Source organism: Lactuca sativa, chromosome 4, assembly GCF_002870075.4.
Source record: "Lactuca sativa cultivar Salinas chromosome 4, Lsat_Salinas_v11, whole genome shotgun sequence".
NCBI classification, from domain to species: Eukaryota; Viridiplantae; Streptophyta; class Magnoliopsida; order Asterales; family Asteraceae; genus Lactuca; species Lactuca sativa.
The window spans coordinates 29,436,862-29,444,556 of record NC_056626.2 but is presented as its reverse complement, the minus strand read 5'-3'; the positions used below and the strand labels follow the sequence as shown (position 1 = coordinate 29,444,556).

General features: G+C 32.3%; 1 pseudogene; it reads left to right on the top strand.

Annotated features, from left to right (window-relative positions):
- Positions 1-2,228: 2,228 nt before the first annotated feature.
- On the top strand, positions 2,229-7,314 carry LOC111894416 (mediator of RNA polymerase II transcription subunit 25-like; annotated as a pseudogene).
- Positions 7,315-7,695: the final 381 nt, after the last annotated feature.

Below are 7,695 nucleotides of genomic sequence, written 5' to 3'. Positions count from 1 at the left end.
GCTTAATGAATAGCATGTGCTTTAAGCTTCTATTAAGAACTAGGGGCTTTAGATCTTGACTTATGGGCAAGTCCTAAAGGATAAAACTTTATCCATCTAAGTTATAGTTTGGACCTATTTTGAGCTTAAGATCTCCTGGAATGGATGGGAAATCAACTTAACTCAATTGGGTATATTCCGTAGTGAGATAAGGAATTCAATCATATATGGAACAGAAGTGAAACGGGCGGGCGAAATGACGTGAGAGAAAGAACCTCTTGGTGGAGTCCAGCCCCCTAGAATATGAATTAAGTCATTCTAACGGGTCTCTATGGCATGACATATGGCCGCCACAACATGTTCGTTGGGCTGGGCACGCCTGTTTTATCGTATATCGAGCACGATGTGGCCAAGGATGACCACGACATGGCGACTAGCTGGGTTGACTTTTGAGTTTGACTAGGATTTGACCCAGTTGGAACACTGCACCATTATCCCGATTTTTACCGACGGCAATTTTCAAAAGTGAGAACTCACCGTCCAATTCATCCCTTATTAAAACAATTTACCAAATCTATACGACTTCTTCTTACTCCAATGTATTTTTGGATTATTTCATGGTATAACAAGTCAATGCATAAATATTTGACATTATGGCATGTATGACTTTTACACAACAAATTCATATGTATTTTTCATAATGCATATCATACGACTCTTCAAGAATTAGAAAAAAAAGAGTTGTTAGGCAAAAATATCCACACACCCTACTTGTAGTTAAAACACCACAAAAATGATAAAAACTTATGTGACGCCTACAAGGTATTTTTTTCCCATCCATAAAAATTGCACCATATCCTTACCCTTGTAAGCATATAAAGATTATTTTTTATTGATTTTTTAATATTTTTTGACGGAAAAAAAACAAAAAAATAGACGTTGGCGACGACTGAACAAGTAAATGAAACTGAAGTGGGATTAAAAAGATGGGAAAATGACTCTTGAGGGTAATTAACTTTTGCATTTGTACTCATTTGGTCCCTTTTCTTTTTTTTTTTGTATTCAATATACCATCGAACTTGTTGTTGGTGTTTACCATAGCCCTTTTGACCGGCTTTTGACCTGTGATAGCCGGTCAAAGGGTTATGGTGAACACAGACAACAAGTTCGATGGTATATTGAGTACAAAAAAAAGAAAAGGGACCAAATGAGAACAAACGCAACAGTTGGTTACCCTCCTGATTCATTTTCCCTTTACTCATTTACAACAAATCTCACATCATCTTCTACTGATATTAATGACTTTTATGAGATTCATTCTTGCTTCTCTTCAAAACATAACCTACGAAAGGACATTATTCATACATGTACAACTTTGTAATGCACTTGAATATTTATTAGGGGAATCTTGACTAAGCAGGCGCATTTCATGACTACATTTACATTTCCAATCAAATGATTTATCGTATCATGGATTCTAGACAAGTCTACAAACGAGTGGAATCACAAGTGCTATGATTTTTGAGTTTACTTAGCTTTAAGATCGAACTCATGGGATAAGATACAACATCAATATGTACAATACACCATAATATTGTACATATTGATATTGTATCTTATCCCATGAGTTTGATCTTAAAGCTAAATAAACTCAAAAATCATAGCACTTGTGATTCCACTCGTTTGTAGACTTGTTTAGAATCCATGATACGATAAATCATTTGATTGGAAATGTAAATGTAGTCATGAAATGCGCTCGCTTAGTCAAGATTCCCCTAATAAATATTCAAGTGCATTACAAAGTTATACATGTATGAATAATGTCCTTTCGTAGGTTATGTTTTGAAGAGAAGCAAGAATAAATCTCATAAAAGTCATTAATATCAGTAGGAGATGATATGAGATTTGTTGTAAATGAGTAAAGGGAAAATGAATCAGGAGGGTAACCAACTGTTGCGTTTGTTCTCATTTGGTCCCTTTTCTTTTTTTTGTACTCAATATATCATCGAACTTGTTGTCTGTGTTCACCATAACCCTTTGACCGGCTATCACAGGTCAAAAGCCGGTCAAAAGGGCTATGGTAAACACCAACAACAAGTTCGATGGTATATTGAATACAAAAAAAAGAAAAGAGACCAAATGAGTACAAACGCAAAAGTTAATTACGACTGAACAGTCATTTTCCCTAAAAAAAAAAAAAAAAAAAAAAATCAGGCAGCTTGGAAATTATTAACGCGACAAATTTCATTCGAGGAGTCTCGCTTCGTATAACGGTTTTGAAAACCCCTTCTCGTACTGGGAACAAATATCAGAGCGGCTTACAAATCATATTCAAGAGAGAGTTTTGATTCCATGTTCAACATGTATACAGGGACGAAAGGATCAAAGACCCCCACAGGTTATGAACAATAGCATCATCCCTGGTTTAAACAAGTTTCCAATTTGAAAAAGTCCACCATAAATAATTGTGTGAAAATTGCTCCCATCACATGTGCATCTTCTTCGATTGAGACGATCAACAGTGCCACAAACAAAGAGCTGATCGATCGAGTCTCTGGGCGTCTGGCAATTATACATATACATGGCGGACAAAAAGCAGCTCATATTGGTGGTTGAAGGGACCGCCGCCTTGGGTCCTTACTGGCGCACTATAGTCTCCGATTACCTCGAAAAAGTTATCAGGTACTCTTATGGTCGTATTTTGGATTTAGGGATTTCAAATTACATGTAATTGAAGGTCTATATTCGTAGAATTAGCCAATGATTTTTTTTTTTTATTATTATTTTACCCCAACCATGGATGTTTTGATTTTTCGAGTTCCTAATTGGTTTGTCCAATTGACGTAGAGTAATTGTATTCAATCGTGGTGTAATTAGGTTTATGGGTTCAGAACAAGCTATGTTCATCCAAATTGAAACACATTCCAGTAATTCTAAATATATATCACCAATCATAATCACATGTATGGATGAATATTGGGGGTACTTTGTTTGTAGTCTTTAGGGTTCTTGTGTATGTTTTTCTGTTGACACTTTTTTATCTAATTTTTTGGTTTTTCATGCAGGTCCTTCTGTGATAGTGAGTCTTTGGTAAGTCTCTATTTGTTAATCTAAGCATCACTTCACAATGTCCATCATCTTTTCTTTGCTTTACAAGATTTCATGGCATATACTATGACTAAGTTTCTATATTGTTCAGTTTTTTATTCTTTATTTATTTAATTATTTGATATATACGGCCTTTACCCTCTGAAAAGTTCGCTTACTATTTCGACATAATAAAAACAACGTGTAACAACATAGCGTATATATAACCTTTTACTGAATGTATCGTTTATTTTCACGCTATAAGGCTATACGGTGGTGGTAGTCAGACGTGGACTACTTCACCAACGGTGAACAAACTCTTCCAACCAACATGCTTCCAAGCTATTTGCATTTTTCGGTTACGATCCGACATCACCACCACCCCGAACAACATCCCAAATCCAAACGCAAACCCAATTCCAATTTCAATCTCAACCGTCTTTCACACCCACAACCGAAAATCTTTTGAAAAGCAATGGGCTAGCGCAGAAAGTGAAGCGAGTTTGTTGAAAAAAACAAACGTGACATTCCAAGATGACATGTTAAAGCCTTTTAAGTTCATTCATGTGTGGGAAGTTGTCAAAAGAAGCATTAGGTGGAAGGAGCTTGCAACACATGAAGACATTGCTAATCCACCAAAAAGAAGCCGAACGTCTTCATATTCGAGCTCATAACACATGTCATCGGATGGTCACATAGGCATTGATCTTAATGATGATAACGAAGACATCGAAGAAATACGTCCGTCTCCTTGTCCCATGGGAAGGGACAAAGCAAAAGCTCAAGCAAAAAGAAAAGGAAAAACGACATCGTCAAATTTGTCGGTCAGAATGGAGCGGTCAACTAGATCGGAGGAAATGATGCACAAATGGCACAATTGAATACAATTTTGGAGAAACATATGACTGAAACCGTCCGACTCACAGAGTATTCGTTGTTAATGTAAGATGTGAGGCACCTTGATCCCGAAGATCAGGAGGCGGCTAAAACGGTGAAGGTGTCGATTCGATAAAAATATAATCTAAAACACAAATGAAATTTCGATGTCATGTTTTTTTTTTCAAGTGTTTTTTTTTTTTTTTTTTAATTTTTAAAATTTTTTGACTTCATGGTTTTTTTGTTTTTAGGTTTTTATTGTAATTTTTAATTTAAACTTTTTTTAGGATTTCTAAAATGTAATTTTTTATTTTAGTATGGTTTTTATTTAAAAAGTTCTTATTTGTTTTATCATAATTAAAAAAAAAGCTCATAGGTAAAACCATCACCACACCCTAGCTGATAGGTAAAAATTGTAAAAAATATAAAAACTGATGTGGCGCCTAAGTGTCATAGCTTTACCATTGGCAAAAACATCGCCTAATGCTTCTATTAACTTAAAAATCTTTTACTTTCTCAACATACAGAAACCATCCGCGACTATCGTTGAGCTGGCACTTATAATATTCAATGCTCACGGATCTTTTAGCTGTGCGTATAACGTATTAGTATTACTATTCTCGCTTCATTAATTCTTATAAAAAACCAATCTTTCCCCAAATTTTGTGTTTTTGAGGTTTCTATGAATTGAAATGGCAGCTTGCTTAGTACAAAGGAGTGGGTGGATAAGAAATGTTGATTGTTTCTTTGAATGGCTATCAGCCATTCACTTCACTCGTGATGGTTTTGGTGATGCTGCAACTGCTGAAGGACTTGGTGAAGCTTTAATGGTAGTATTTAAATTTAAACATAATTTAAATGTGTCATATCTCTTTTATTTTTACCAAAGGATTTAAAAAATTTACATTCTTTGATGAATAGATGTTTCCTCCCCAAAATCAACCCAGTTTGGGTGTTGAAAGACATTGCATACTTGTGGCTGCAAGCAATCCATATCCACTTCCAACACTAGTTTATCGACCCCCAATGCAAAAAACAGAAGCAACTGATAATAATGAAGTACAATCAGAAAGTTGTTTTTCAGATGCTGAAACTATAGCTAAAGCATTTGCTCAGGTATTAAACTATTAATAAATAAATTTATACATAGATATTTAATTAATGGTAAATGTTTTTATACTTATATATGTATTTTTTGCATGTAGTGTTCCGTTTCTTTGTCAGTTATATGCCCGAAACAGCTTCCGAAACTCAAAGCAGTCTATAATGCGGTGATTAATAATTACATTTTATTTTTCTAATAAATTTCATATATTATTATATAATATAATATATTCCTGAAATTAATAATTGTATTTGATTTTATAGGGAAAAAGGAACCCTTCAGCAGGTGATCCTACAATGGATATTGTGAAAAATCCACATTATCTTGTACTCATTTCAGAAACATTCTTGGAGGCTCGTGCAGCTTTAAGTCGTCGATCTGGAATTACCAAATTGCCCTCTCAAAGTCCTCTAAAATCAGATGCAACTTCAGCTCCACCAGGTTTCTTGCAAATTAATGTTTATTAATTATTAACCTTTATTATAACAATAATACAGCATCTAATGTTGGTCTCACACAACGAACAACAGGTGCAATGCAATCAACAAAGTCAAAATATGTCAAAGTCTGGGAGGTATAAATATAAATATAAATATAATAACCAATATTCACATTTGGAATATTATTATTATAAATTTATGATTAATCATTTATTTGGAAATTGGAATAACATATGTGTGAGATAAATGATGCAGGGGAATTTATTCGGTCTGCGACGAGGCCAGCCTGTTTTTATTACCAGAATAGAAGTAAGTTTAAATATTATTTAATTTAATTCTTTTTTTTTTTTTTTTAAAAAAAAACTTATGAATTTCAATTTTTAAAAACTTGGTAGGGGTACCTCAAGGCATCGGCTTCTGAAACGTGAGTCAATCATTACATAGTTTTTAGGGCAAATATCATAAAAGCCACAACTTTTTCACGCATAATTTCATGGTTAACTCTGTTATCTTTTTTGCAAAATTAGTCCTAAAATTGTGTTTAAAGTCCAAATTTGGTCCTGTAGTTTGCAAAAAATTACACCACATGCCCAAAACTCGGTTTTATGTTTTTTTAACTTCTTTATTTTTAATTTTTAGTCAAAACTAAACTTGGTTTTATATTTTTTTCGTTTTTTATATTCTTTTTATTTTTTGTATTTTTTTATAAATATTTTTTTGTTTTTTAGTTATTTCATATTTTAATAATTATAAATTGTAAACATCAACATTAATCAAAACAAAGCAAAAATAGAAAAATCATAAATTACCCAAATTAAAAAAAAAAATAGAAAAAAAAAAACTAAAACACCAAAAATGTAATATACTCTAATATATTCATACACTACACTTTTTGAAAAATATCAAAAGAAGTTATCAAATTGACTAAAAACAAAACTTAAAAGAAACGAAAAATATAAAAAAGTATAAAAAAACGAAAAAAAATACAAAACCAAGTTTAGTTTTGACTAAAAAATAAAGATAAATGAAAATAAAAAGTTTAAAAAAAAAAAAAAAAAAAAAAACATAAAACTGAGTTTTGGACATGTGGTGTAATTGTTTACAAACTACAAAGACCAAATTTGGACTTTAAACACAATGTTAGGACTGATTTTGCAAAAATATAACAGAAAAAATAATATGGGTTTTCTCAATTACACGTGAAAAAAATTGTGGCTTTTATGGTATTTGTCCTAGTTTTTAAGCAAATGTTTTACTATTTTTGAAATACCTAAAATACCCTTCTCTCTCAGGCTTGCAGCAAATTGGCCACCAACAATGCATATAGTTCGAATTATATCTCAAGATCACATGAACAACAAGTAAGCTCAACAAAATGAATTTTTTCTCACACTCGGTTTTCCTTTAAATAATTTCATTTTAAAAAAAGTATTTGTAGGCAATACGTGGGAGTGGCAGATTTCCCAGTTTTTCGGGCAATGAATCAACACGGATTCCTTGGTCAACTGCAAGAAAAGAAGCTTTGTGCAGTGATTCAGCTGCCTTCACAAACACTTTTACTCTCTGTTTCTGATAAAGCATGTCGATTAATTGGAATGGTTTTACCTGGGGTAGTACGTAATTTACTTGGAATTCCAGATGTCCACTCAGCAACAGCTTCAACCACAACAGCAACAACAGATTCAGCAATTTGCTAAAAAAAGATTTAGACGAAATGCCTAAAAAAATTAAAAGTTTTGTCAAAATTATAAAAAATAAGTTACTAGGTCGTACTTGGGTTAAGATTTCTTTTCATATTTTCGCAAAGTATTTATGTTTTCACATTAACCTCTATATATATATATATATATATATATATATATATATATATATATATATATATATATATATATATATATATATATATATATATATATATATATATAGTTTATGTACATTAGATGGTTGAGGAATGAAAAGATGTGACAAAAAAGGTTTTAGGGGCAATAAACGTTATTTACTCAACCTATTCAATTTTTAATTTTAAAATAAAGACAAACTAACAAAAATCATACAAAATTAATTTACAAAACATATAAAACTAAGGTGTTTGCCTAATCTTTCTAAAATAACTTATTAACAGTTTCACATCGCTATAAGTTAAGAAAGTTCTTGATAAAAATAGTTTATTCCGGTGGTCATTGCATGAGAGAGAGAGAGCTACACAAC